Genomic DNA, 8829 nt, shown 5'->3' on the forward strand with positions numbered 1-8829 from the left:
ATATGGGTTCCCCCCCCCCCCACCACCCAGGAAAACTTGGACGTCCCTTTCAATTATGCCCCTCATTGGCTCTCTGCTTGAAAACTGTAACTGACACTCTATACAGCACTTCATACAAAAACACAAATATTACTGACCACTTTCCATACAGCACAGACCACTTTCCATGCAGCACAACTCAGGAGAGAGATCTTAGGGTGTTGGTGTCTGAGGATCTAAAGGTGAAGAAACAAAGCGACAAGGCGACGGCCGTGGCCAGAAGGATGCTAGGCTGCATGGAGAGGGGCATAACCAGCAGAAGAAAGGAGGTGTTGATGCCCCTCTACAAGTCGTTGGTGAGGCCCTACTTGGAGAATTGTATTCAGTTTTGGAGGCCGTATCTTGCTAAAGATGTAAAAAGACTGGAAGAGGTGCAAAGAAAAGCTAGAAAAATAGTATGGGATTTGCGCTGCAAACCGTATGAGGAGAGACTTGCTGACCTGAACATGTATACCTTGAAGGAAAGAAGAAACAGGGGTGACATGATAAAGACATTCAAATATTTGAAAGGCATTAATCTGCAAATGAACCTTTTTCGGAGATGGGAAGGCAGTAGAACTAGAGGACATGAATTGAGGTTGAAGGGGGGAGACTCAGGACTAATGCCAGGAAGTATTTTTTCACGGAGAGGGTGGTGGATATGTGGAATGCCCTCCCGCGGAGGTAGTGGAGATGAAAATGGTAATGGAATTCAAACATGCATGGGATAAACACAAAGGAATCCTGTTTAGAAGGAATGGTTCCGCGGAATCTTAGCGGAGATTGGGTGGTGACGCTGGTAATTGGGAAACAAAACGGGAGCTGGGCAGACTTCTACGGTCTATGGCCTGATCGTGACTGAATAGATAGGGATGGGCTGGAGTGTAAATTTTAAGGAGCTTCAACGTTAGCTTCAGAATTTAGTACGAGAACAGTGCTGGGCAAACTTCTACGGTCTGTACTCTGAGAAAGGCAAAGACATATCAAACTTGGGTATACATATAAAGTATCACATACCATGTGTATTGCTTTGGTATTGCAGCCTGCTCACTTGATCACCACAGACTGCTCACAGAATAAAATGCTACAGATTCTTTTGGGTTCGTATTGGGTAAATGAAACTCTTTATTAGTACTTCAAATTTATTTATTTGTTACATTTGTATCCCACATTTCCCACCTATTTGCAGGCTCAATGTGGCTTACATAGTACCGTTGGGGCGCTCGCCAATATTGGTATGAACAAATACAGAGTGAGGTTGTGGTAAAGTACAAGTGTGACAGATAGATTGAGGAATCATAAAGGAGGAAGAGTAAGTGATGTCCAGTACAAGCTTTGGTTTTGTTGTGTTGCAGGGTTGAGGCATTTAAGTTCAATCATTAGGATATGCCTTTTTGAACAGGTTGGTTTTTTGTCATGTATCTCGGGACTTCGCCGTAGATGATTGGAGAGTGTATAAGTCATTATTGTTACTGCATCACAATGATTAAGAAATATACACACTAATCGAGTACATTTCTAAAGGAAGGCTATAGAAAAGTAAAATAAGAAATATATATATATATATGTATATACGTACAACATCACTGGTCAGGAATTACATCATTCAGTTCCTTATCTCATCAGCTGGGGGGCCCGTTGCAGCAGAAGCCTGAAGTCTCCATATGACCAGGAACAAATCTTTTCTGCACGATACGTCCAGCCACAGAATGAGCCCCAAAGCTCTGCTGCAAAAAGCTTCCTTTTTATTAAGCTAAAACTTATCCAGGAATGTACATGAGGTTTTAGTCATATGCTCTCAGTTCAATTAAACAAACCACTGGCCAGGTGACTTATCTCCCAAACCTCAAGCATACCCCGCCTCCCTCCTGCACAAGCTGGCTTCAGAGGCATTCCAACCTATTCCTCAGATGTGCCTTATCTCATACATTGTTCTTGAGATGTGCTTTATCTTATACATTGTTCTTGAGTGTGCCTTATCTCATACATTGTTCTTGAGATGTGCCTTACATTCCAGCCTGTTCTTTGAGATATACCAGGAAAGTCACTTTTGGTCAAAGACAGGGAATTTTAAAAATGTATTATCGATTAAAGCAAGACTGAAAAGCAATTTTTAATATTTTCCATCACACCATGTAAATGAGTTTATCTTGTTGGGCAGACTGGATGGATCATACAGGTCTTTATCTGCTGTCATTTACTATGTTACCTTAAAACTCACTAAACTATACTACTGCATCAGTTCATCCTTCCTGTTCAACACGTCCCGCCCAACTGCCTGCTTTGGCAGTTTAGAACTTTTTTTTTAAACTCAGTGTCTCAAGCTCTGAGATATGAGACCCGACATCAATATACATTAAAAAATGCAGCATGTTCTACCATAAAACTGTTCACATTTAAATGCATTGAAATAAATTTATCACCCTTTCATCCGTATACCCTTTTTCTCCAGAATTGAAATTAATTTATTTTATTTTAGCAAGCATGTGACCACTGCATGGCTCTGCCATGAGCCAGCATGACAGGCATGTGCATTCATCTATGTAACTGCTCTTCCCACCACTGTCGCACCTCCGGTGCAAAAGCATGCACAGAAACTCTGGTCTGCATACCCAAAAATTCCCTTTTTTTGGGCGCCTGAGCTCTTTCATCTACTCAGTGGCTCTTCTGATGTTGCCCTTGGTGCCCACACTTCTTCTCGAAGCTCCGGTGATATCAAACACCAGCAGGTGAGTCACAGAGCCTTCTCCCAAGCTTCCCTCCTCCCATCATCTCTTTAAAAACACAGCATTCCTGCTAGCATAACTGCCAAACCTCCAACCTGCTCCTTCTGGCTCCCACGAAGAGACAATAAAGGACCTCGGTACCGCCTCCAGCCGCCGCTGTCAGCCTCCATCTAGTGGACCAGACTCCTCCAGTCCAACCCTTCCGGAGCATCCCACAGAGTTCACCAGATATTTTAAAAAAAAAAACATTTTAAACCCATAGGGTTACACTCAGGCTAGCAAGCTAAAAAAATGTGTATATTGTGATAAGTAAGAGGGTGTCCTATACGGTGTGGGCCACTAGAGGGCGCTAGTAGCAGAAGAAGTGGAGGGTGCTAGGACCGGGGAGAGCCCTGGGAGGTCCACAGGTGTAGGAGATTATGGGCTGGGTCCTGTGTAGCTAATTAACCACTTTATACCCCACCTGATGGTGAAAGGAAGAGAAGTGAGCTGGCAGCAGAAGAAGAGAGATCCCCCTGAAAGATACTGGCTAACCCTATGGACTTGTGGTGGACGGTGTGTCCAAAGGAGACCAGCAGGCTGAAAATCCTGGGGTAAGAAGTCCCTAAAGCATTAGTGTTGGACTGTGTGTCCTCAGTACTTATAGAACTATGTGTTCAAAGGAGGAAGGACTGTGTGTCCCCCAGTACTGGTAAAGAACTGTGTGTTGAAAGGAAGGACTGTGTGTCCAAAGTACTGAGAGAAGCAGGCTGCAAAGCCTGGGGTTGGGAGTCCCCAAAATATTGAAGCTAGTACTGAGCCCATGTATCTGTGTGAGGAGGCTCAGTGTGAAGACCTATGAAAGTATCAAGTATTAAGCTAGAAGAAGTGTGCCCAGGTGCTGGAATAAAGAGTTGCCTGAGAAATATGCAGTTGGTGAGACCTGTTTAATTTGCTTAGTGGGAACCAGGTCACCCTGAGCAAGAAGGGGTAGCACACTAATTTGCATATTATCTGCATATTGAGAACCAGGTCACCCTGAGTGAAAGGGGGATATCACAATATAATAAAAAAAAATTTTAACACAACCCCAACTATCAAAACCATATCACAGATATCCCATCCCAATGCAGTCCTTTTTACATTTGTCACAGCTGCATTATCTTTCTATGGTCATTCTTTTTACCTTAACAGTTCACTTTTTACAGAACTAAAACTTATACAACCTGCAGTTCAATTTTCATTACTTTTATTACAGCATTATTATATTTAACTATTTGTAAATTCATATTTACACAAACTCTAAGGTTTCTTTATGAAATTATCTCTGGGTAACACTCAAACCTCCCTTCCAGCTCAGAGTTCATCCCTTAGCCACAAAATATTTCTTTTTCATCTTCTTGTAAACATAATTTCTTCTTTCTTTTTGTCTTTTTTTTTTTTTTTTGCATTCTTTTTATCTCACATTCTCGGGCTGAATCTTGCTGAGCAAATTTTGGTTCACTGCCCCTCTCCTCAATCCACTCCATAATTCGGCCCATAAGGATAAATATGACTCTTGCTTTCAAACAAACTCCAGCTGCCCCTCTGCCCATTTATTTTGACCACTTGCTCGTTTTCACCCTGTATCTTTGTTCTTATACTCATTCTTGTATTCTGATAGCTCTTTTCCTGGTCCCAACTCCTTCCCTTCTGAACAGTCTTTCCATCTAACTCCTGAATTTATCACTTTAACTTCTTCTAGAGACTCTATTTTTCTGAACCATTGGTCTCTGAACTCATATTCATTTCTTCTTCACCCTCCGACAGGGGCTCACTATCTTCCACAAAGGGGTCCAAATCTTCCCCCATGTCTTCCTCTGGAGAATTCTCTACCCGAAGCTCTCCCTTTGTATAGGTCCCCTGTGAGTTTGAATAGCTGGAGACCCCTCACTCTCCAATTCCTTTCCTGGAAGCTTGCTTTCAGGGGAATTTTTAGAGGTATCAGCTACTGTCATAACTCCAACCTCCTCCACTACCGATGGCTCTACCTCCAGCACCAAAACCTATGTCACCACATCTTTCGAAACACTCTGACTCTCCATGACCTCCTTCTTCTTTTTCTCCTGTTCTATGAGCAACTTAAGGTTATTTCAATTTTATTCAATTTTTCCTGCATCAGCACCAGTAGATGAGCTTCCTTCTGTATCTGGACTAACTCCTCCGACATGGAAGTTAGACGTTCCAAAGACTGGTAGACTCAGTACCATCTTGTTGGACTGGGGCTTGGTTCCCAATCTTTTTCTGAACAGACTTGTCTGTCTATGGTGTTCCCGATTCTGACTTGGCTCACACTACCTAGTCCCAGACCTCTGCATCCTCTCATGGTAAAAGTCCTTCTTTTCCACAGGCTCATCTCGGCAGTGTCACCAAATGTGGCCTGCTTGGTCATTCTTATTCTGGTCCTCCCAGTATGAGAACCTATCTGCTCCTTCGAACCAGTGCCTGTGATACCAAGTTGCATTTTATCTCCAACACCAGTGCTTTTCTTCTTCCCAGCGTCATCATTGTCTTTCCTTTCTGTAGCAAAGGGAGAATTCCAATCCTCAGAATGATCTAAAATCTAGCCAGAAATAACTCACAAATGTACAAATTTCACAATACCCTTTAAATGCTTATAGGTAAGGTTTCTTGAAGGATGTTAAGCTAGGAAATGATCCTGTCCATGATGCCAATTGTAAGACCCCTGGTGTAGGAGCAAGGTATTGCAATGATGTTACAAAGTTGTCAAGGAGTTTAACAATACAAATAAGATTATTTTTTAAACATTTAAATACAAACACAGCAGTATTTATACACTGTTCCTTCTACAGTGCTCATTCATATCATAACAAATATGGACATTAAAGAAACATTTTATTCTTTCTAGAGCACTATCAGATAAGTATCTCTTTTTAGTAACATTATAAAATTAAGTCAGAATGTTAGCTGATTTTATTAGTTAACCCTTGAATTTGATACTTTGTATTTAATTCTTGTTTTTCAGCTCTGACCTTTTTGCTGGATCAAAACAGGTAAGTGTACTTTTCCCCTTTCTTTCTTCTAACTTCCGAGTCTCTCTCTACTCCCATTCCTCTGAGACACAGCTTGTGGTTGTGAGGACACTTAGCTGGACTTCAAGCTCTCTTTCTTTCAGTGGGTACCAAGAGCTCCTCCTCTCTGTTCTTCACCACAGCCAGGAGTTAGGTCCCGGAGTACCTATTACTGTATCTCAATAAACTGAAAAATGAATCCTAATCCCTGTCCAATTACTTATCTCATACCAGAATGCAGAAACAAATTAACTTTTAGGTTTGATGTTTTTCACTGGATACCCAAAAAGAAAAACTAATTTGGTAGCCCTAAGCTAGCCCTCCCACTTTAAATCAAAGGCCTTTTCAATCACTCACACAGGCATCCTTCAGTTTCACGCCCCTGCTATGTTTAATTATTTTTTCCTTCAAGTGATTCACTCCTTCAATCACTTTCATCTCTTTTAAAAACCATCACGTTTCTCATTAAGGTTCAGTTGAATATGAGAATTACCCAGACATTGTTCCTTCAGGGTAACTCAGAGCTTGCACTTATTTGACAGTATCTGTGACCATCTAATAGTCCTCAGTACCTGAGCTTGGGCTGAAACACCTAGTGCTCAGGTTAAAACAACTCTATCAACTAACTTCTTCTACAACATTCTGACAGTGCCTTGAAACTTTAAATCATTAAAGTCTAACAACTGCTGTCATAAATGTTTTCTTATTGGGCACAGCAAAGTACAACCTTTAGTTATCACACTTAATAGAATCTTCCGCTCACACACAAAAGAGAACACACATACACACACTTTTCACTACTAATACATTTACATCACAATAGCTTTCCACATTTAAATAATCTTTCATTTTTGTTTTTCTTTCCACAAACATTTTCCTCCAAACTTATGTGTTATCCTTTAAAATTTCATCCAGCACACGACTCTTGCATGTGTTCTCCAACAGCCGGCTTCCCTGAATGTGCACACTGCTTCCTCACAATATCATCGCTCACAACATCTCCAGTGTGCATACATGCACAGCTATATGGTCCCACCTTGCACCCAAAACAAAATCTTTGTGGAAGCTCTCCCCCCCCCCCCCCCCCCCCCCCCCACACACACACACAAAAAAATCCTGCAGCTGCTCTCCTAACCCTGAAGCCTTCCAAACTAGCCCAGCTCTCCAAATTGTGCTTGCTCCATTTAGGCCTGATTCAGACTACTTCAGTGCATGTGCAGAGAAAACTGCACATGTGCAGCAGAGGCCCTGAACTCAGCCTGCCTTTCTCACTCCCAGCACGCGTCCAGATGGCCTGAACATCAGCCGCCACATCAAATGTGGTCCAACACTGCCCAATGCAGTTTTTTTAGTATGTATTCTCTGCATACTGCGTAGACTGCATTGCAGTAGTCATCTGGGAGAAGACAAGGCTTTGGACTAGAATTCAGAAGGCAATTTTTGAAAAACATGCCCTTATTCTTCATAATTTCCAGAGGGATCTGAATTGTTTTGATGTTAAACTTATGCTTCTGGTTCTAGTGTCATGTTGGTCAATCAGTATTCCTAGTACTTTAATATTTGTTTCTAGTGTGCATTCTGTTAGGCCTATTTGAATTTTGTTGTTTGTTATTGGTTTGGAAGGGTTGGTTATCAGCATGAGTTTTGCTTTTCTCTATTGAGTTTCAGTTTGAAAGTTGTGGCCCAGGTTTCCATCAGATCAAGTGTGTGTTTGATTTCTCTCTTTGCATTCATGGTGTCCTCTGAGAAGGGGATGCATAAGGTTACATCATCCGCGTAGATGCATATTTTAAAGCCGTTCACTTCTAGTTTGTGGTCCGGGGGGAGGGCCATCAGAATGTTGAAAAGTGATGGAGAGATGGGGAGCCCTGGGACACTCCACATTCTGGGGACCATTCTGCAGATAGGGATCCTGGCATCTTCACTTTGTAGGATCTGCTGCTCAAGAATCCCTCAAACCATAACAGGACCTTGTCACCTCTACCTATGTTTTCTAGCATGTTTAGTAGCAGCCTATGGTCTACTAAGTTGAAAGCTGATGACATGTCAAATAGGAGGATGATGGCCCTGCGACCCGTGCTAATCGCTTTTCTTAGTACTGACATCAGTGATGTTACTATGGTTTCTGTGCTGTGGTTTGGGTGGAATCCTGATTGAGAGCTGTGTAGTATGGAAAAGTGTGTCATACATTCCATGAGTTAGTTAGCGGCTATGCCTTCCATTACTTTGATGAGTAGGGGGATAGAAGGTACAGGTCTGTAGTTGGATATAACATCACACATGATTTTTTTATTTTTGGGGGATGGGGGTTAGGATGGTTCCTCCTTTTTCCTTTGGGAATTGGCCCTGGTTAAGCATGTAAGTTATGTGTTTCGTTAGGTAGTGTATGAATGTGTCAGGGGCATTCGTTAACAGGAAATTAGGGCAGGTGTCAAGTGGACATTGTGATTTGGCATATTTTTCACAAGACTGTTGACCAAGTTGGTGGACGGAGGTGTTAAGGTTTTCCATGTTCTATCTGCCAGTGTGAGATTATCCATTTTATTTGTTATGTCCATGTATTATACTGTGTTGTTCATTGGTGTGGAGAGACCTCTTTTGATGTTGGAGATTTTCCGTTTGAAGTAGTTGGCCAGTTCTTGGGCCGTGGGATGTTGTCTGTTGTCAGATCCTGTGTGACAAGCAGACCACTTACTAGCCCCAAAAGTTTTTAAAAGTGTAGTTCGATATCCCCTACATTGTTTTCATAGTACTTAACTTTGGTTTTCTTGATTTCAGATTTGTATTTTTTGGATCATGTTATGCCATTGTGCTCTGTTTTCATCGGATTTGTTGCCAATCCATTTCCTTTCAAGTCTCCTGCATGCTTTTTTTTTTTCATTTGTGATAGCTCCTGGTTGAACCATGAGTGGATTATTCTCCTGTGTTGATAATTCAACTTCTCTGGTGCTATTTTGTCCAATGTTGTAGAACTCTCCTCATCCCATTGATTCGGGAAGGTAGTTGTGTTGTGCTGGTCTAACACATGGCTTTGG

This window comes from Microcaecilia unicolor, chromosome 2 (genome assembly GCF_901765095.1).
Source record: "Microcaecilia unicolor chromosome 2, aMicUni1.1, whole genome shotgun sequence".
Classification (NCBI taxonomy): domain Eukaryota; kingdom Metazoa; phylum Chordata; class Amphibia; order Gymnophiona; family Siphonopidae; genus Microcaecilia; species Microcaecilia unicolor.